Here is a 24,363-nt window from a genome sequence, read left to right as displayed (position 1 = left end):
TTATGCCGATAATGAAAGTAAAAATAAAAAGACCAATGTGGAAGCAGGGGGATCTTAGCTCTTTAGTAAGGGATCTGGGAGGGGGAGGGATGTAGATCGTTTAGGGGGGGCAGCTACACTACAGAAAACAAGTATTACATAGAAAAAAGTAAAAAAAAAACTATTTTGGGGGGCAAATTGGGTACTGGCAGACAGCTGCCAGTACCCAAGATGGCGGCAAATAGTTAGGTGGGAGGTTTAGAGAGATGTATTGGGGGGGGGATCAGGGAGGTTGTGGGGTAAGGGGGGATCCATCACTGCAGACTGTATGAAAAAATTAAAAAAATAATAATAAATTATTTTTATTTCAGTACTGGCAGACTTTCTGCCAGTACTTAAGATGGCGGTGACAATTGTGAGGTGGGGGAGGGAAGAGAGCTGTTTGAGGGGGGTCAGGGGGGGATCAGGGGGTGGGATGTGTCAGGTGGGAGGCTGATCTCTACGCTAAAGCTAAAAATTAACCCTACAAGCTACCTAATTAACCCCTTAACTGCTGGGCATATTACAAGTGTGGTGCGCAGCAGTATTAAACGGCCTTATTATTACCAAAAAGCAACGCCAAAGCCATATATGTCTGCTATTTCTGAACAAAGGGGATCCCAGAGAAGCATTTACAACCATTTGTGCCATAATTGCACAAGCTGTTTGTAAATAATTTCAGTGGGAAACCTAAAATTGTGAAAAATTTAAGTTTTTTTTTTTATTTGATCGTATTTGGCGGTGAAATGGTGGCATGAAATATACCAAAATGGGCCTAGATCAATACTTTGGGATGTCTTCTAAATATAAATATATACATGTCAAGGGATATTCAGGTATTCCTGAAAGATATCAGTGTTCCAATGTAACTAGCGCTAATTCTGGAAAAAAGTGGTTTGGAAATAGCAAAGCGCTACTTGTATTTATGGCCCTATAACTTGCAAAAAAAGCAAAGAACATGTAAACATTGGATATTTCTAAACTCAGGACAAAATTTAGAAACTATTTAGAATGTTTTTTTTTTGGTGGTTGTAGATGTGTTACAGATTTTGGGGGTCAAAGTTAGAAAAAGTGTGTTTTTTTTCATTTTTTTCCTCATATTTTACATTTTTTTATAGTAAATTATAAGATATGATGAAAATAATGATATCTTTAGAAAGTCCATTTAATGGCGAGAAAAACGGTATATAATATGTATGGGTACAGTAAATGAGTAAGAGGAAAATTACATCTAAACACAAACACTGCAGAAATGTAAAAATAGCCATTGTCATTAAGGGTAAGAAAATTGAAAAACGGTCCGGTCATTAAGGGGTTAAATAACACTGCTTTGATTTTCAGACTCCTAACCAAGCCCCAAAGTTTTAGGAGAATACCGACTTATACCTACTCCAGCTTGCTTCTGTTTGTGTTGTTACAGCCTGCTAACTGGGCTACAGATGCCTTGATAAACCTGACAACTTTTTTATTGTCATACGCTGTTCTGGTTGGGACTATATGCACCAACTTATTTTACTGTCTAATATGTGATCAGTTGAACAGCACCTTTCATATTTATATTTTAACTTAGGCCAAGCTGGGCTCAAGGACTCCTCAATTATATCTGAGAGCTTACTAGGCTATTTTAATATGATTATCCTAATCAATGTTAGACACCATGGGCTCCATGTACTAAGCCGTCAATTCATCCGTCATTTTAGTCGCGGCTAAACTCGCCGTTACTCGCCGCGGGCGAAATGGTGTCCGCTGTAGCTATGTACTAATAATCCCACAACAAATAGACACCTCTAGCCCGCCGCGAGCAGTGGCGGAATATTGATAAATTTGACGCCTCGCTCGCCGCGAATAAGCTGATGTACTTAACTTTCAGTTCAATTGTCTGGCCAATTGTTAACACGTGACATGTAAGGTGTCATGAACGTCATAGTAGAAGCGGGAATAGAATTTTGCTCCTATAAATGGACAAGTTTTCTAAACAACTTTATTATTGTTCCAAAATTTTTGGAGAGTAATTACAGAGCGCTCGTTTTTGAGATCTTTATTTACTATTTCGATATGGCTTCATCTGGATCTGAAACCGCTTCAAAATCCAAGAATCCTCACTTTTCTCATCAGCAAAACGTCGTTTTGATTGATATGATTATTGACTCTTATGATTATTTGTTTGGATGTCGTGTCAAACAGACAAATTTTTCTAGAAGGAAGCAGATCTGGCAAAGGATCAGCGACGCTGTTAGTGCCCAGGGTCCAGGAAAAAAGGATGTCGATCAGCTGAAGAAGCGTTACAACGACATTAAACGCTTCGCCAAAGCTAAATTGGCCAGAGAGAAAAATTCGGCACGTGCTACCGGAGGTGGACCAGCATATGTGGCAGACCTCAATGACTATGAGCAGAAGCTTGTTCAGCGTCTGGGACCGGAGATCATCACTGGCATAACGGATGATTGTGACAGTGATTTAAGAGGTAAATGTACAACATAGTTGACGTAAATGTTCTTTTTAAAGTTATGATAGGTTATTGTCTCCAATATATATTTCTTTAAAATAACATTATCTGACTTCTTACGCTTCAGTATCCTATATGCCATCTAGGCCCCAAATACTGTAATCATTTATGTCGCATATATGTATAAGGGATTGTACAAGCCATTTAGGCCCGAAATACTGTAATAATTTATCTCGCATATATGTATAAGGGATTGTACAAGCCATTTAGGCCCCAAATACTGTAATCATTTATGTCTCATATATGTATAAGGGATTGTACAATAATAGTATTGTTATACTGCCTTTTTTTTAATGGTCTAACGGAACTAAAGATTTGTTGATTATTACTATAGTGATCCCTAAAGATAACACCCATGTGTTTATTTTCAAACCAGTATTGCATAGAAACCTTAAAGAGATAATGACAATAGAAATAATGTAATTTGAAACTATTAAAATAATATTGTATGTCCGACATTAATCATGAGACTAACCCCAGATCACATGCCTTCTTAAATTTCTGATCTATTGACTTCCATGTTGCGTTATTTCACTATAGAATATTATTGTTAGCATCTTTCAAAATTGTTCTCCGCTTTATAAACATACATTTTTCAGATATAGCTATGCACATAGTTGACGCAGTCACATGAACCATCTATGTGCATCAACCAATGATCATTTACTGTGCCTGTATAGATTTGCTTTTCCTCAAAGTATAAAAATCCAATGAATGCAAAAACATAATACATTTAAATATTTTTAAAAATGCATTTTCTTATGCAATTTGTAAAGGTAATTATTTATTTTCATGTCCCTTTAAAGGGCCACTAAACCAAAAATCTTATATTAATGATTCGGATAGAGAATTGAAATTTAAACAACATATTACTTCAATTTTCTAGATATTCTTAGTTGAAGAAAAATAAATACACATGTTGAGCCAATCACACGAGGCTTCTTTGTGCATCAATCAAATGCTTTTCAACAAAGAATATCTATAGAATAAAACAAATTAGATAATATAAGTAAATTATAAAGATGTTTATAACTGCATTCTCTTTCCAAATCATAAAAAAAGGTGGTTGGCATGTCCCTTTAATGATTGAGCCTGCATTCACTGCTGTAATTATTATTATTAACAGTTTTAACTTTCAGTTTCAAATATAAATAAAAATAAACCTAATTTTTTTTTTAATTTTTTTTTTTTTAAGCAATGCCAACAACAGCAGAGCCTGTGAGGAGTAACGAGGTGCCCACTTGTTCTACTTCTTCTTCTGCGGTTTCGAGACCACCCGGTGCAGCTGTTTCAAGACCTTCGGACAGTTTTACACATGGACAATTTATACGCTCATCATCTAATGTTACACACACAACTTCCTCGGCGGACACACTTCCGGATCTAAGGACCAGCACTCCACAAACTGGTGTTGGTAGAGCAACTGGTAAGTACTTTACAAATTAATAATTTCAATGTTGTGTGTTTTATCTCTTTTATCTCTCAATTTTTTTTTTGTAATTTTTTTTTTAAATGTCAAATGTCATTATTGACATATTCTATTTCGAGATCTTGTACATATTTTTTTAAGTGAGGATTCTTGTAGAGCATGCATGCTATTTTAATCAACTTTCAAATTTTTTTAAAATTTATCATTATTTTCTTTTTGAGAATTGATCATAGTATTACATAAGAAAGCTGATAGAAATTCCATGCAATATATCTTATTCTCAAAAAGATTATTTTTGCTTCAGTGTCCAGTTAATTGCAAAATACATTTCCATTAATAATTTCGAATATATCGTTACATTGACAAAAAAGCATTTTATTTATTTATTTTTATGTTATTTATTTTTTTATAGGTGATTTGGGACGTCTTTTCCAGAGATTGACTGGACATTCATCTCCATTATTTGATGGTATGTATCACATATGTATATATATATATAATATAACTTAAATTGGTGTATGACGGTTGTATCTGCTCTCTCCTTCTATTCTATTTCTGCAAGTGTTTTTATAACATTTTATTTTTATTTACTAACAATTTGTTATGTCTTGATCTAGAAGAAGAAAACTCATCAAGGGAGATCACTATCAATCTCATGCCGATAGTGGAAAATCCCATTCAAGATGAACCACCAGGAGGGCATGATGGAAGTGAGACTCCGGATATTCTTGAAGATTTGGGAGATGCGCAACCGGATGAAATTGACACACCAGAAAACATTGAGGAACCTGTTGAAACACAGGCACCACCAATTGAACTGCAAACAGGTGGTGTAAATATTGACAATACACCGGCAGAAGGACAATTTGGCGATGTTGCATTGAGGGAAATGTTGACACTGGCAAGGCAATACAGAGAGGACCACAGAGAAATGCTGAATATTATTAACACTAATATTGAACGCTGGGCTGCTCTGTCAGAAAAAAATGTGGAAATCGAAAGGCAAAGGAATGAGATAGAGATGCAGAAATTACAGCTGCAAAGAGAGATGTTCCAGTGGCAGAGGCAGATGGATGAAGAGAAAAACCATCAAATTAACAGAGCTTTGAGCATCAGCGAAAGGACATTACAATCTCTGTTGGCTATTGTCAGTGAAAGGGAGGCGACAACAGACCCAAAGAGGCAACGTCTGGAGTGAACATTTTTTATTATCTAGTCACTGTTAATTTTTTTACTCTGTATATTGTGTACAAAGTTATTGTTTGTGTATTTTTAAGGGACACTGTACTCAAATTTTTTCTTTTGTGATTCAGATAGAGCATGCAAATTTGATCATAGGAGTACATTTGAAAGTTGCTTAAAATTGCATGCTCTATCTGAATCACAAAAGATAAAATTTGGATACAGTGTCCCTTTAAGTTTAAAATGTTAGTCACTGTTAATTTTTTTACTCTGTATATTGTGTACAAAGTTATTGTTTGTGTATTTTTAAGGGACACTGTACTCAAATTTTTTCTTTTGTGATTCAGATAGAGCATGCAAATTTGATCATAGGAGTACATTTGAAAGTTGCTTAAAATTGCATGCTCGATCTGAATCACAAAAGATAAAATTTGGATACAGTGTCCCTTTAAGTTTAAAATGTTAGTCACTGTTAATTTTTTTACTCTGTATATTGTGTACAAAGTTATTGTTTGTGTATTTTTAAGGGACACTGTACTCAAATTTTTTCTTTTGTGATTCAGATAGAGCATGCAAATTTGATCATAGGAGTACATTTTAAAGTTGCTTAAAATTGCATGCTCGATCTGAATCACAAAAGATAAAATTTGGATACAGTGTCCCTTTAAGTTTAAAATGTTAGTCACTGTTAATTTTTTTACTCTGTATATTGTGTACAAAGTTATTGTTTGTGTATTTTTAAGGGACACTGTACTCAAATTTTTTCTTTTGTGATTCAGATAGAGCATGCAAATTTGATCATAGGAGTACATTTGAAAGTTGCTTAAAATTGCATGCTCGATCTGAATCACAAAAGATAAAATTTGGATACAGTGTCCCTTTAAGTTTAAAATGTTAGTCACTGTTAATTTTTTTACTCTGTATATTGTGTACAAAGTTATTGTTTGTGTATTTTTAAGGGACACTGTACTCAAATTTTTTCTTTTGTGATTCAGATAGAGCATGCAAATTTGATCATAGGAGTACATTTGAAAGTTGCTTAAAATTGCATGCTCGATCTGAATCACAAAAGATAAAATTTGGATACAGTGTCCCTTTAAGTTTAAAATGTTATTATTTAATAAAGACAAATTTTTTTATGGCCAAAAAAAAAGTTTATTTACATAAATTCAAACTCACTTTTGATTCTTCAACACAAAACTTTTTCTCAGTTATTAATCATGACAAAACAAAAAATGAAATCAAATTACATATTTACGGTATAAAAAATCTACTTGCTCCATTAACATTGCCAAAGTTGCCCTAATTTTAGAAATTTTTTGTTTGACATGATCTTCTAGACAACTCTGAGTACTTTTGTCTGCAGTCTCAATAGTTGATGTTGAAGATAAATCTGTAGAAAAATAAAGGAAAAGCAAAATTTAATTCAATTGTCATATACATATTCAATGTATGATAGGGTTTTTCATCACAAATATTACCTCCTGATGTGCTGTTATCTACGTTATCTACTATATTAGCTTCTACACTTATGTCCACTCCTTTAAAGCTTTCATCTGAGCCAACTCCTATTTGAAATATACAATATATGTATTAGTTAAAACTTGTATTTTCTTAGATTTAAGATTACTGAGTATGAAACATACCTTTATCTACCATCATTGTTGGTAAAACTTCTATCCTTGGTTGAGTATCATCTGAAGTTAATGCTTCAAATATTGTCACACTATCTGGATTTTGAAATTCTTCCATTTCCATACTAGTTTCCATTTCTTCCATGGTAATATCTATGAACGAAATTACAAAGATAGAAAACTATTAAATCAAAAACCTTGTATATATTATTTAAAACAATAATAATAATAATCATTACAAGTGACATAGAAACCAATTTCTAAGTTTCATGATTCAGATAGTGCATGCAATTTAAATAAACTTTATATTTTACTTCATTCTTTTTGTATCTTTATTTGAAAAGCAAGAATCTAAGTTTAGATGCCAGCCCATTTTTGGTGAACCAACTGTGTTGTACTTGATAATTGGACAGAACCAATCAAAGAGTGCTGTCCATGGTGCTCAACCAAAAATTGGCTGGCTCCTTAGCTTAGATGCCCTCTTTTTCAAATAAAAATAGAAAGTAAATGAGGAAAAAAATGATAATAGAAGTAAATTAGCAACTTGATTAATATTGCATGCTAAAACTTTTTAAGCCAAAACCTAAAATATATGATTTAAAATTTAAATAATAAGTCATTACCTGTCTGTGTCTCTTTATGACAAATTGCATATGGATTTGGAGATAATTCAATATCCAATAGTGTTATTGGCAAAGGTGGAGAAAGAGCTTCACTTCTGGGTGTTTGCACCAACATTGACCTTAAGTAGCGTGGTGGGTGTGCACACTTCATTCTCCTACTTCTCATATCTATAAACATATATATAAGAAAAAAATTTAATAAAAAAAATTGAAATAATTATGCTGCATGCTTACTTTTCTAACATGTTTCAATGTTATATAGTAATATATTTATATTTTATTCTACTAACTCAGTTCTGCATGTTTCAATGTTATATACTAATATAGTTATATTTTACTCTACTAACTCATTTTTGTATGCTAAGTTTTCTAACCTTTTAAGTGTATATAGTTATATAGTTAAATTTTAATCTACTAACTCAGTTCTGCATGCTAACTTTTGTAACTTTTTGCAATTGTATATACTAATATAGTCAAAGTAACAGTCAGGAAATATTATTTTCCTGGATTCGTCAATGATGACGCAGTTCAAAAATAAACCCTTTTTTTATATTATTAAAAATTATTTCATATATAATTTTGAAACTTACATGTCCTTATCAATCTTCGAATCGATTTATAGTACTTCGGTTCTCTTCTCTTCAAATCACTATATTTTCTAAGACACTGTCGTCTTGTTCTTTTAATTTTTGAAATACGATGCATTCTTCTCAGCATCTCGTATATAATTTTGTCTCGGCATTCCTGTCTCACTCCCCTCACACCACCAATCCGTTTAGGGAAATATTTATCCATGGCATAAACTAATATCACCAATTCTCCAGCACCAAAAGGTTCAGGACGCGACATGTTTGACGATGACGTGATTAATCGTTATGTCAATCATTAGCGCATTGATCCAGATATGTATCCCCGAAAAATAGAGAAAAATATAATGTATATGTAGATTAATGTATTTTATGAAGGTTTGTAAATATCGATGTTTATAGTTATTACAAATGATATTTGTTTCATATACATTTTCTTTGTTTCAGATGTGTTGATATGTATTAAAATTTACTTTGTTTTACAATTGTTATTTTGTTTCTAAACATTTTCTTTGTTTCAGATGTGTATGTATTAACATTTATACTTTGGTTTACAATAGTTATTGTTTCTAAACATTTTTTTATTTGTTTCGGATGTGTTTTTATGTATTAAAATTTAATTTGGTTTACAATTTTTATTTTGTTTCTAAACATTTAATTTTTTTAAGATGTGTTTATATGTATTAAAATGTTGTTTGGTTTACAATTGTTATTTTGTTTCTAAACATTTTCTTTGTTTCATATGTGTTTATATGTATTAGAATTTATTTTGGTTTACAATTGTTATTTGGTTTCTAAACATTTCCTTTTTTTTCAGATGTGTTTATATGTATAACAAGTTACTTTGGTTTACAATTGTTAATATATAATGTTTAAAGATTATAATTTTGTAATAAAATAATTTATTTTGCCATTATTTTCTATATGCCACTATTCTTTTAACAAATCTTGAATGCAAAAATATATTATAAAGGTTAAGAAAATAAGTGCTAAGAGTAAGCCCTTAAGGTATTTATTTGAATATGGGAAAACCTAGTAGCTGTTAAAAATAGAGGTTAGAATAAAACAAATAAAATTAGCAAGTCTTTTTTAACTCAAAAATCCAATCTGATAACATAAAGCACTGTTGAATATACTGTCGCTTGTTACAGCTACAATTCAATGACACAATAATGAATTAGCATCAGCTATGGAGGGATTACATTACAATAATCACATATGTAAAAGAGTGAGAGCAGCTGTAGACACTAGTGTGATGTCACAAAGACAATGTATTACCTATAATATATTGTCTGTAATAACTTTGATCATAAACTTTATTTATTTGAAACCTTTGATAATTGAAGATCAACAACTGTTATGTATTTAACTGTTTATCATGAGTGATTTTTAATAACCTTAACTCTTAAAAAAAATGGAGACAAGTTAATAAAGAAAGTTTTTTATTGATCAACTGAAACTTTAATCCTCAAACACAAAATATTGTTCTGAAACCATGTCCCTTGTTGCATTTCCACGCCTATTAGCTTGTTCGACACATATTTCTTCTGGTAAATCATCAGTATCTATTGGATCTTCATCTTCTAATGGACAGCCTCTTTTAATTGCAATATTGTGCAGTATGCAGCAAACCAATATAATTTTGGCAACTTTCTCTGGTGCATACTGCATAGCACCACCAGAACGATCAAGACATCGAAACCGCATTTTCAAAAGACCGAAAGTCCTCTCAATAATCCCCCTGGTAGATCGGTGAGCTTCATTGAAACGTACTTGACTTCTGGTCTGTGGGTTGTTATAGGGAGTCAACAGCCATTCTGTACATGAGTACCCTCCATCTCCTAATAGAAGATATAATAAATATAAATATTAATATAAGAATAATTATAAAGATTCAGAACTATACAATACAATTAAACTATACAGATTACAGTCGACAAATTGGGCGCAATTTTGGTACATTGAAATGAGAGACATATTAGACGCCAGTTATGCTTACCTAGAAGCCATCCGTCAGGCATATTTCCCTCCTCGAACTTCCGGTATAACCCAGTCTGCCTTAAAATGTAAGAATCATGACAGGATCCAGGAAAGTTAGAACGGACACTGATAATCCTCATGTGGGGGTCACAGACCATCTGGACATTCAAGGAATGGAAATGCTTTCGATTCCTATAGATCTCCTCACGAGCTTGAAGTGGTCTTACAGCAACATGGGTACAGTCTATGGCACCTAGGACATTGGGCATCCCAGCCATCCTATAGAAATTTGACTTGATAGATTGCCATTCTTCAGGGGTAGATGGCAAACAAACATATCGATGAAAAATAACCATCATAGCCCCTATTACTTTGGATAAGTGGCGTGAAAAAGCAGATTGACTCATTCCAATAATGACGCTAGAAACTGCCTGAAAGGAGCCTGTTGCAAAAAAATGCAATGCCGCTAATAGTTTGAGAAGTCCCGGAATAGCTTGTGAACGAGCAGTCATCGGCTCCAAATGATCTTCAATCTCTCGATACAGGTGTAATATCGATTCACGATCAAGCCGGAATCTTTGTATGATCTCTCGGTCAGAAAGGCCGTGCAAACCAACCCGTGGAAGGAATACACGGGGGACTCGAACTCTCCTTCTTCTAACCAATCGATTAGCTACATTTCCAGTATTCTGTCTTCTAGCCCGGATTCGCATCAAACGGAGAATAAACAAAAACAGAATTCTCTCCATAGCTGCTGAAATGAACAATGTAAGTACAATGCTGATATTACTGCCTTTTATATATGTCTAGACTGGCGTCTAGAGTGACTTTCCTATTGTTTTGTACCTTGCCCGCCACCTAAAAGGTGGCGAGGCAAAAATAACGAGGTGGGAGCGGAAATTGACGCGAGCGGACAAATAGATTTTTTAGTACATTCGTTTTTGGCGAGTTGGTGGTCAAATGTGTCTAATTACAGTAAAAAATGGAGAGGTAGCGAGGTATGGCGGATAAGTACGCTCGCAATTTTAAAGATGCGAGTTTTTACATAATTGACGGCTTTGTACATATCAGTTTGCGAGTTTGGGCGCGAGATTTGTTGCGGGTAGCTCGCTGACTGCTTAGTACATGGAGCCCCATGACAGCTTTATACCTGTTGTAGAACAGCCAGTTTTAATACAGTAAATTATGTTATAATATCATACTTTTTTATTGTTAAACTATAGGATGTGCCTAGTGGTTCAAACTAGTTTTATCCTGATATAGTAGGTATTTATCTGCCTTATGTTACTCAACTCTCCCACCCCTATTCCTAGTATATAAAGGTCTGGAAAAAATTAAGAGACCACTGCAAAATCATCAGTTTCACTGTTTTTTACTATTTATAGGTATGTGATTAAATAAAATGAACATTTCTGTTTTATTCTATAAACTACTGACAACATTTCTCCCAAATTTCAAAGAAATTGTCATTTAGAGCATTTATTTGCAGAAAAAGACAACTGGCCAAAATAACAAAAAGATGCAGGCTCACTAGTACACTATGGGCTAGATTACAAGTGGAGTGCTACTTTATCACACGCCCGTAAATGGTGTAATTCACGCGTTTACGGGCATGCGATAAAGGAACAGCTATTACAAGTGCTTGCTACCACGAGTGTCTTACGGCATGAGAATGAGGCTCCCATTGGAGCCTATGAAAGCACGCTCTCATGAGAGCAATGCTTCTGTGCAAAGCGAACAAGAGGTTGCGTTCGTATTGCACCTCACATGTAATACCAGCATGCATTTGTGTGCGATGTTATTGCTAAGTTGAGTGCAAATATCGCTTTTGCAGAAGCAATATTTTGGGCTCAACTTGTAATTTAGCTCTATGTTGGGAAGTAACCGATGAGGCTTCCACTTCAGCGGCAGTGCACAAAGACATGGTTATAAAGGGTTTGGTGCAGAAAGACTAGTATAAAGCAACTCGGCACACTGATAAAAATGTATCTGATACTTTTAGGGATATATGTTAGTATACCCCAGAGATAACCAGCGGATAATCTTACACCAGCTCACAATATCTGGTTATGACACCTATCATGGCAGCTGCCCGGACCCCCACCCCACCCATTTGTATATTTGTAATCTGCATATGTAAAAAAAAAACTGATCTGGGAGCAAAAATAGCCCAGTAGCTTGCCTTACTGGAAGGTTCCCACCCTGGGTGTAGCATTTTTATTACACTTACATATTAAAGGACCATTAAACACAGCAGAATTGCATAAGCACCAAATGCATAATAAAAAGACAATGCAGGGATCACTTAGAGACTGATGATCTAAAGCTTTCTGCTCAGATAAGGTGATATCAAATGATCCTCCAGCACTGCAAGATCCCTCACGAGATTCTAAAAAGGCAGTATTTGCTATACTTCTCCAAGGGGCGTTCCCTGCATTTCTTGATGTGAAGGAGAGACAAGTTTAGTGCAATATAACACTGCATGACATGAGAGTTCTACTGCATTTACACTTTGTGCTTCATATATTATATTACTTTACAATTCAGATAAAGGGGCTGATTTATCAATCTCCATATGGAGCTTGATGCCTTTGTTTCCCATGAGCCGTCAGGCTCTTTGGAAACAGAAGTTATGAAGCAGCGGTCTAAAGACCGCTGCTCCATAACTTGTCTGTCTGCTCTGAGGCAGAGGACAGAAATCAACCCGATCGAATACGATCGGGATGATTAAAACCCCTCTCTAGCGGCTGATTGGCTGTGAATCTGTAGGGGGCAGCATTGCACCAGCGGTTCACAAGAACTGCTGGTTAAATGATAAATGCCGACAGCGTATGCTGACGGCATTTATCGATGTGCAGCTGAAATGATACGCTGCATCGTATCATGTCCACTCACACTTTGATAAATCTACCCCTATGTCCTTTCTATTTTGTAAAATTTTAACTTTTCTCTTTCTCTTTTGTTTTTTAATGCATTTAGCTTTTATACCCAGCAGTGTATTTAGGATTATGAGTTTACAAATTCTGATTATGCTTTGACAGTTTTTTCGTGTAATGTTAACAAATTAGGATCATACTTCAGAAAATGGGAGGGTCAGGAGTTCCCAAGGTCTGTCTGATTATCTCTCACTCATGTAAATCTCACTGTTCTCACGATATGCTCTAAGCATTTTATACCTTCAGGTCTCACTAATTTATCTCACCAGCTGTATGAAGGGATCACTTAGAGACTGATGATCTAAAGCTTTCTGCTCAGATAAGGTGATATCAAATGATCCTCCAGCACTGCAAGATCTCTCACAAGATTCTAAAAAGGCAGTGTTTGCTATACTTCTCCAAGGGGCGTTCCCTGCATTTCTTGATGTGAAGGAGAGACAAGTTTAGTGCAATATAACACTGCATGACATGAGAGTTCTACTGCATTTACACTTTTTGCTTCGTATATTATATTACTTTACAATTCAGATAAAGGGGCTGATTTATCAAGCTCCGTATGGAGCTTGATGCCTTTGTTTCCGCGTGAGCCTTCAGAATCTTCGGAAACAGAAGTTATGAAGCAGTGGTGTAAAGACCGCTGCTCCATAACTTGTCCGCCTGCTCTGAGGCTGCGGACAGAAATCAACCCGATCGAATACGATTGGGTTGATTAAAACCCCTTGCTAGCGGCCGATTGGCTGTGAATCTGCAGGGGGCTGAATTGCACCAGCAGTTCACAAGAACTGCTGGTGCAATGATAAATGCTGACAGCATATGCTGTCGGCATTTATCAATGTGCAGCTGAAATGATACGCTGCATCGTATCATGTCCACTCGCACTATGATAAATCTACCCCTATGTCCTTTACATTTTGTAAAATTTAAACTTTTCTCTTTTTATTTTGTATTTTAATGCATTTAGCTTTTATACCTAGCAGTGTATTTAGGATTATGAATTTACAAATTCTGATTATGCTTTGACAGTTTTTGTGTGTACTGTTAACAAATTAGGATCATACTTTATATATTTATGTATATCTTTTACAAATTACTTTGCATTTGTTTTTTGTAAAATAAAACTGACTGCTTCAGAAAATGGGAGGGACAGGAGTTCCCAAGGTCTGTCTGAATATCTCTCACTCTTCTCATGTATGCTGTATGCTGGTGAAGTTTGCTCAAAATTCACAACACACTTATTTAACCCCTTAAGGACCAGGAATTTCAGAGAAAAACTTGCCCAAAAAAATCAAAGGATTTTTAGCATTTTTTCTATCACTCAATTTAAACATAAATAGAGCCTTATGTTTTGTATTTACCTATCAAAACTATATATATATATATATATATATATATATATATATATATATATATATATATATATATATATATATATATATATATATATATATATATATATATATATATAAAATCCCAAATGAACTCTGCACTCACTCCGCTGTTCAACCGCCCAGGGTGCATCCAATGCCGCAGTGTGCCTTTACAAATATCCAAGAAAAGAGCACTCACCAGGACTTGTACCTTAAAGCAATTACCGCTTTATTTTAACAATATATGATTAAACACACCAGCTATGCCAGAATATAATTTATGTTGAAAGTAAATAATAATTCATCTGGTGCAAGGAGGTTCCCAGAACAAATAATGTTAGAAAAAGAAACAAAAGAAAAAGGGGTAACCTTGAAACCAGCACTACCTCATTAATAAAAATATACCTGAATAGAAGAATTTGACCCATCAAACAGACATGAGACAGTGCCAAGTATAAGCATATACCCTATATTGCCTAAACAAAAATGATATACTGTGTGCGCCAAACATCAAAATGAATAATAGCATAACACATATACCGTCCCCAAACAAAAGGGAATTCCTGAACACTATATGACTGTAGTAAAATGTTCATGACCTGTAAATACAGATGTCTTCATATGTAGATTTGCGGGGAAACGTCCTTTTTAGCAGTCATGCAACAGAAAAAAGAGACAAGCTGAATATGAAGCAAATTCTCTAGATGATTGCTATCCACAGATGTAGTAGCGTGGGCCCCTGTATAGCAAAAAGTCCCCTTGTTAGTAATCAACCGTATGCAGGAAAGATTCAAAAGTATAATAGCCAGTAGTTGTCAAATTAGTTTTCCAGGGTGGTCTAAAAGAGTTTAGTGGCTGTAAGGTAACTCGGTCTTATGTCATGTCCGCCTAGAGTCGTTATGGAAAGGAACAAATAGTTCAAACTGTGTTGATTCAAGCTGTCATCTTATTACTCACGGAAACCTTTTTACCGCCATGGGAGTGACGTCTCACTACCACCGGAACACATATGATTTCCCAGAGATTTCCCAGCTGCTTTACTCACTCTCTTGACACACTGGATACCGTGCCGAGAACCTTAATCAGCCATTCAAAGCATCCTGTAATCACTCCAAGCTCACGGAGCTCCTGTGGGCGTGGCCAAAACCGCTACACGTGTTTCACCCAAACTTGCGTTAGGGCGGCTAATAAAGTATTAAGTTCAGGCAGCAATGGTTGGCAATAGTACTAAGATCTAAACTCACCTACAACTATATCAAAACATTATTTCATATTTACATATTTATATTTCATAGCAAACAATAATAATGATACTTTTTTTTAAAGTAAAGCAAATGCGCAAATACATTTAGGACCATTATTAAATATACATTTCAATTATGGTCAGAGGGATGGGGGTACATTCAATTAAACCCATTTTAGAAAATACTTGTAACAAAATAGGAGTACAAAAATTGTAACATACTGAAAGATTGATTAAAAAGCGATTTTGGGGAGGCAGTTTTCAGAGAGGGGGAAGGTTAATCCAAAAAAGGAGCATAATTTAACTCTTCATTCAAGCCTTCTGGTTGGACAGTATCTAAATTAAAAATCCATTTACATTCAGCCTTTAATAGATATTTGTCCCAATCTCCCCCTCTTTCATTTATACCTACATTTTCAACCCCCATGAATCTAAGACTATCATCACTACTGTTGTGAAACTCAAAAAAGTGACATGCAATTCCACTGGTCTTGATTTTCTTATTCATAATGTTACGTCTATGTTCCTTCATCCTCTCCTTAAATTCACGGTAGGATTACCCAACATATTGTTTGGGGCAAGAGCATGAAAGAACATAGACTACTCCAAAAGTTTTACATGCAATGAAGCCCTATGTTCTATGAGTTACTCCATTACTATCCTCTATTTTCTTATCAGTTAACATATGTTTACATATCTTACATTTCCTGCATGGAAAATTTAAATTTTTAGGTTTCTTACTCCCCAACCATATTTTTGGTTCATTGTTTATGTAGTGACTATGAACTAGCTTATCCTTTAAAGAGGGTGCTTTTCTTGCTGTAAGTAGGGGATAATCCCCTACTAATTAGTGTATATCACTATCTAAGTAAATGCCAGTGTTTAGATAAAATTGCTTTCAAATCCTGCCAACGATTGTTGAACGTGGTTATCATTCTCAATCTTGTATCCCAAGGTTTATCTTTAAAGTCATATAGGAGAGATTCTCTCTTAGTAAGAGATGCTCTATGAAAGCCTGTTTTTAACCAATTCCTACTATAACCTCTTTCTAGAAAATGACTTTTCAGGTCGTCAGCATGTTTTTAAAAAAATACTTTATTAGAACAATTTCTTTTATGTCTCATGTACTGACCAATAGGTATACCCTTGATTTCTGCCATTGGGTGGTGGCTTGAAGCTTCAAGTAAAGTATTTGCTGCTGTAGGTTTCCTGTCTTTATATTACTACCATCCTTAATTCAATTCAAATCCAAGAATGAAACTTCAATGGAACTGAATTCATACGTAAATTTTATATATACTGTATATAATTATAATTATTATTATTTTTGTATTTATTTATTTTGTATTTATTTTTTAGTAGATATCCCAAGGTATTGATCTAAGTCACTAGTTTTTCAAACCTGTCCTCAGGCCTCCCCAACAGGTCAGGTTTTCAGGATTACCTTGGATCAGAGAAGGTAAAATAATTGTGTTTATTAATCAGCTGATTATCTCTCCTGTGATACAGTTCAGATATCCTCAAAATGTGGCCTGATAGGGAGGCCTGAGGACAGGTTTGGAAACCAGTGATCTAAGCCCATTTTGGTATATTTAATTCCACCATTTTGCTGCCAAATGTGATCATATTAAAAAAATTGTTAACTTTTTCACAATCTTTGAGGTTCTCACTGAAATTATTTACATATCATGTATGCAGTCATAACATAAATGGTTGCCTAAAATCCCCTTTCTTCAGAAATAGCAGACATACATGGTTTTGCCATTGCTTTTTGGTTATAAGTAAGCCGCTAATTACAGTTGTGCACAACACTTCGGAAATTCCCGGCAGTAAAGAGTAGCTTGTGTTTGCTTCTAATTCAGCATACATTACTTTTTTGTCAGTTAACCCCTTAAGCCATTTGGAAGTTAAATTGTAGTGAAAACATTTCAGTTTAATTTGTACTTGCTGCAAAGTGAGCTTGTAAGGTTAAATTCAGCAGTAGTGTAGAGATTACCCTCCCAGCTGACACCTCCCACCACCTGATCCCTCCCAAACAGGTATCCCTCCCTCACTCCCACTGGTCACCACCACCACTGTTTTAGGTACTGGAAGCCAGTCTGCCAAGATAAAGTTTTATGGCATTTAAAAAAAAAATATATATATATATTTTTAAATTGTATTTTCTGCAGTGTAGGATCCCCCTTACTTTCCCACCTCCCTGATCCCTCCGAAACAGCTCTCTAACACTCCCCCCTCTAACTAGTGTTGCCATCTTAGGTACTGGTAGATGTCTTTGCCAGTACCAAAGCTATATATATTTATGCATAATTGTTTTTTACATATTCACTAAAAAACATTTTTCTCCTCACCTCCCATCTCCAACAGATAATTCTGTAGGGCCCCCCACTTCCATCTCATAATATATTTTTTGTAGGTAGTGGAAACCTCCCTCCCCCTCCGTGGACAAAATTTTCTGTAGCATAGCGATCCTGCCCACTCCCTCCCCTCCTTCCTCCCTCCAGTGATTGGCCTCCCTCCCACATTCCCAACTGCACCACCGCATGCTGATGCAGATAGGGACACAGATTGTCCCTGTCTGCCTCTATCAGTATTCCCTTACAATATGAAAGCAGATGCCTTCTCCCTCTGGCTGTGGTTTTAGCTGTCAGAGCTGACAGCTGGGACCACAGAATAGGAGAGAAGGTTGGATGTAGCTACTACGTCAAGAGGGTTTGCTAAGCAAAGTACCCTGTGATGTAGTAGCTACTTCCAAATGGCTTAAGGGGTTAACTGACAAAAAAGTAATGTATGCTGAATTAGAAGCAAACACAAGTTAAATTGTAGTGAAAACATTTCAGTTTAATTTGTACTTGCTGCAAAGTGAGAATTTATTACAGAAGTATATCTGGAATATTGTGCAGAGATCTCACAGTGCTTAAAGGGACATAAAACCCCCCAAAATTCTGTTGTGATTTAGGTAGTACATACAATTTTAAACAACTTTCCAGTTTACTTCTATTATCAACTTTGCTTCATTCCCTTGGTATCATTTGTTGAAGGAGCAGCAATGCACTAATGATTTCTAACTGAACACATGGGTGAGCCAATGGCAATTAATATATATATATGCAGCCACCAATCAGCAGCTAAACCCTAGGTTCTTTACTGCTCCTGAGCTTTCCTAGATAAACCTTTTAGCGAAGGATAAAAAGAGAAGGGAGCAAATTAAATAATAGAAGTAAATTGGAAAGTTGTTTAAAATCATATGCTCTTTCTAAATCATGAAAGGAAAAAAAATTGGCTTTCATGTCCCTTTAAGGATAATTTTAGATCATCTCATCTGACTAAAGAGCTTTATGGGAGGCATCTGTATTTTATCTGGGGCTTCCAGGTTCTGCCCTTTTTCTTAGAGCATTTAACTAGTTCAGAACCTTTGAAGTCTGCACTATAATTTCTCTCCAAGCTGGAGAATCTTTGATCATCAGGCACCTAGTCTGATTTAAACGAGTTGTAATTTTTTTCTGAAAATTTACCTTCCCCCTGTATCATGTGAGAGTCATCAGCAAATCACAAAATGTATAATTCAGTTCACAAACTGGAGCTGCCTTGCATCATCACGTTTCATTATGCACTTGATTAAAATTCGTGTGTACAAAGATTGCTAGAATGTTTAGCACTGGAATGCACATGCATCATTTGGTTGAAAGATCATGGTGACTGTGCAACAACTTATTTAATGTTTTCATATCTTCCTAAATATTTGATTTGTATATTATTATAACATCTGGTTTCTGAACCAGAAAGACAAAGCTCCTTTCTTTGCAATCATCATATGTTTATTCCAACATTTCGGCCCCCATTTGGGCCTTTGTCAAGGTTACAAACATTTCCCATAATCGCCTTCCTTATATACCCTCAAGCCCTAAAAAATTATTTCCACAATCTCACCCATAGATACATTATATTTTTTGCCATCTAGTGGTAATGCTGCATACTGCATTATTTGCCTGTATCTTCCTCTGTTACTTTTTCTTGCTAGAAAAAACAAAGTATCCATGAGTTACTATAATTGAAAATAATAGGTCATACAATAATTCATCAAAGAAAGCATGCTAGAGACAAATAGGTGTTCAGACCTTTGGGCTGTACAATATCTTATTCATAAATACGTTTAGCCTCTCTCTGGAGCATCATTTTCATTTTATTCCCTTCCCTTTTTGATGGGGGAAAGTGGTGAATTGGGCTACATCGTAAACTTGAGACTGAATGTCCTTTTTGTAGAAAATGTTTAGCCACTGGCTGATACTTTTTGCCATTTTCAGTGGCCTGCCTAATCCTAGATCTATGTAGTGCCATTCTCTCTTTGAGCGAACACTCCGTTTTTCCTACATAAATATCACCACACTGGCATTTGATGATATAGATAACATATTTAGATTCACAACTGGGAATATTCAATCATGTATCTTTTCCCTGAATTGCTATGTGATAAAATCAGTTTATTACATGTCACACAGCCATGGCATCGATATACCCCAGGCCTTCTCAGCAAAAAATGGAATATGCAGTTCTCATATTTCTCCACTGGATCACCCTGAACCAATAAGTCTTTAATACTTTAACCCCTTCTGTAAGAAAATATGTGGATATACTGTAAGTGACCAGTGGAGCCAACCTCTCGTCTTTCTGCAAAATTTTCCAATTGTCAGTAATGGATTTTCTTATTTATATATATATATATAGTATATATATCAACTACCACATATCTATATACAGTTACAGTGCAAAAGTCTTAGGCCACCATTAGATTTGTTGTTTTAGCAATGATATAATGACCATATATAATTATTTCTCAGTCTCTTTATTAGAATAGAACCAGAAATTACAGGATATTTGTATAAAGTATAAAAAAATAGAAAAAAAAATCATTCTCAGTATTTAGTGTGACCTCCCCCCCTTTCACTTGCAAAAGTAGGAACCTGGCTCTCGTAAACCTAAATGGAATGGAACCATAATTAATGTCATTAATAACACCTATTTTTTTTACTACTATCTACTATTTCATGTCAAAATGATGTGGTATTCAAGCTGTTATAAAGAGATTTGAAGAATCAGGAGAGGTCAATGACAAAAAAATGACTGGAAGGCCAAGAAAACTTTCAAAATCTGATGAGAATTTTCTTCTTTGCTCAGCATCTGGCAGCTTTATCGAGATGCCAAGTTGACCCTTCTACAGTCTGAAGAAGCTTGATCAGGAATGGTCTTTGTCGAAGGGTAGCAGCCAAGAAACCATTTTCTTCACAATGGGAACAGGGTGAAAAGGCTAAGATATGCTAAAGTTCACAAAGATTGTAATGAAGATCAGTGGGAAAGTGTATTATGGAGTGAAAAATCCAAGTGCTGTGTTTATTAAAGTGCTATATCATTTAATGATATAGCACTTTAATAAACACAGCACTTTATTTTTCTTTTAAACTGCAGCTTGTTGCGGATACAGTCACTTAACACTACGGTTAAAATTATAAATCATAAATATGTTTTATTTTACTCCCACTAAATGATTATATAACAGTATGAAGAAATAACTTTATTTGTATTTTACCTTTTTGTATTTATATACATTATAGTGGTCACCTTTGATATATGGGCAATTATTTAATAGATGGACATCTTGATCTTTGATAAGTTGTTTCTATTAGGAACTTGAATGAAAACTTGAAAAAGTTGGATCTGAAATGAGATTTGCAAGTTTGCCGGCACTGACGCCTTTAGATTGGTTCACATACATCACATGGCTTATTGGGAGCAACAAACGCCGATTGGTGATGAGCAGACATTCATTGGAAAAAAGAAACATGGTTTTCCCTTCGTCAACACGGACCTGTTTGGGAACTATATAAAGAGAAGTACTCAATTGAGGACTGATAAATAAAGACTGTTAATTGGACACTTTAAATCTTTGAACAAAATGATGATAGGTTAAAAAAACTAAAACAGTTTATTTCCACCCAATGAAACAGAGTTAGATTTTTATTTTTTTATTTTTAACAGAACAAAGTTTGATTAAAGTTTTAAAAGGCATAATTAACCATTATAAGCTTTATAAAATTAAAACATATGATTGGTTGGAAATAAATACATTATATTCCTTTTGTTTGTTGTGAATTCACCTTCAGGTATGTACAGAAAACCGGAAGATGGAACAGGAATGCCCTATATTTAAACCGCTGATGTCAGCGGTAAGAACATAGCATTTTTAATGTTTTTAATGCTCTTGAAAAAGACGACTTTGATTGTTGAAACACGTTGAGCTAAATAAGAATAAAAGCTGTTTTGTTCTTTTAGAAGAAGAACCTTTTGACTTTTATTATACTGCTGAAATTGGATTTTAATCCCACTGAGTATTCTGCTATTTATATACATTGGGTTTTGCTTCTATACAAATATGGAGTTTTATTGCTAGTGCTACCAAGAGGCTATTTCATATTGGGGGATTCTGCGGCTATGCAGAGGTGGTTGATTGAGCTGAAGGATACCCCTGGGCCTTAGCCCCCTATATGACACATATTTTATTTGTGGGTGTGAGCGGGGGGGGATACAAACATTATATAATCTTTTGAAATAGGGGCCACAGGGCCTGCTCAAAAACATTGTGCTGTCTGGATTCAGTAATTAAATCAGCCCCACCTCTCTGTCCAATCACAGTCAGCAGCTACAAAGATTAAAGACTATCAGATTGAAATATTACAGAAGAGCAGGCTGAAATCTAGCTAATGGCTCCCATATAATTAAAAAATGCCAACTGGGAATGGGTGTATACTATACGGAATTTTACTTCTCATATCTAATAATGAGAACCCACTTGATTCCTCCTTTTAATGCCAGTGAACCACCATATTTAAAATGTGTGGCACATGTTTTGCCACTGATATTATTATGCCTGAGGTATTTTATTTTTTCCCGCCCTCTCCAGAAAAATGTCTGTGGAAGCCCCTGTGCATGGATCCTATTGTCCCAACTGGTCAAGTTATAGGGCTCTAGATGAGCACATAATGAGCTCTAGAAACCTACATTGTGACACTAGGCTTTAGTTCAGACAGCACTGCATTATTTATTCCTGTCACCCATTATTTTGAATGGTTTTATAAAAAAAAAAAAAAATGAATTTAAAAAAAATAATCATACTTTATAAATGTTAAAGGGACAGTCTACAACAGATTTTCTTTGGTTTTAAAAAATAGATAATCCCTTTATTACCCATTCCCCAGTTTTGCATAACAAACACCGTTATAGAAATATACTTTTTCCCTATGTGATTACGTTGTATATAAGCCTTTGTAGACTGCCCCCTTATTTCAGTTCTTTTGACAGACTTGCCTTTAGCCAATCAGTGCCCTCTCATTTGTAACTCCACTGGTCACAATGTTTTCTGTATGGCACACATGAAATAACACCCTCTAGCTGTGAAAAACCGCAAAACGCATTGAAATAAGGGGAGGCCCCAGGGGCTTAGAAATTAGCATATGAGCCTACCTAAGTTTAGCTTTAAACAAAGAATACGAAGACTACAAAGCACATTTGATTATAAAATTGAATTGGAAAGTTGTTTAAAATTGTATTCCCTATCTGAATCATTGCACACTACATCAAGCTAACCCTATTCTCTCTCCTCCGCTTTCAGGTACGTGAATAGAGACCCTGTCAATCTGCATACTATTCACTGCTCTCTGGTGTTTTTTACTCTCCTGTAACTCTCTTCTGGTACGTGAATAGAGACCCTGTCAATCTGCATACTATTCACTGCTCTCTGGTGTTTTTTACTCTCCTGTAACTCTCTTCTGGTACGTGAATAGAGACCCTGTCAATCTGCATACTATTCACTGCTCTCTGGTGTTTTTTACTCTCCTTTTTACTCTCCTGTAACTCTCTTCTGGTACGTGAATAGAGACCCTGTCAATCTGCATACTATTCACTGCTCTCTGGTGTTTTTTACTCTCCTTTTTACTCTCCTGTAACTCTCTTCTGGTACGTGAATAGAGACCCTGTCAATCTGCATACTATTCACTGCTCTCTGGTGTTTTTTTTACTCTCCTGTAACTCTCTTCTGGTATGTGAATATTTACATAGAGCAAATGATTTTGGTTTTTTAATTTAGTCCTACATCTGTTGTACTGTTATCCAATGTCTTATTTCTAATGTTCATTTAATTGCCATGTGATATTCAATCCTTATCAATACTTGCTATTATTCTGAAATTTATAGCTGTCTTATTCCATAGTTTTAACCTCCCCCAAATTTTATTGTCTGTTTACTTAACATCTCACCCTGACCAGACCAGAATCTAACTTTCCAATTGGCCTTTCCAATTGTCTTTGATTAGCAATCAACTAAATTTAGTGGACTCAGCTGACTGCCCTCCCTGCATATATTTCACACCAGTCTGGGATGTGCATTGCACTGAGATGTGCATTGCTATAGCAACATATGTTCACATTTTCAAAGTGAACATTTTATAAGTTAGGCATTAGCAATAGAATTATACAAGAATTAAAGGGACAGTAAACCTTAAAATTAATGTTATATAATTCTGCACATAGTACAGAATTATATAACATTATATTAGCCAAACTTTCTAACACATAATATTCCCTTTTTATTTTTAACAAAAAACGCTGTTTTACAGAGCCGCTCTCTGCGCTCTGCTGAGCGGGTCTGCTTTTTTTACACAGCGCATCAGGCCAGCTGTATAGTTTACTGACACTTTAAGTGAACATTTTATAAGTGAGGCATTAGCAATAGAATTATACAAGAATTAAGTGAACATTTTATAAGTGATGCATTAGCAATAGAATTATACAAGAATTAAGTGAACATTT

This window comes from Bombina bombina, chromosome 6 (genome assembly GCF_027579735.1).
Source record: "Bombina bombina isolate aBomBom1 chromosome 6, aBomBom1.pri, whole genome shotgun sequence".
NCBI lineage: Eukaryota > Metazoa > Chordata > Amphibia > Anura > Bombinatoridae > Bombina > Bombina bombina.
The sequence above is the reverse complement of the archived record's forward strand: the minus strand, read 5'-3'. Positions refer to the sequence as shown.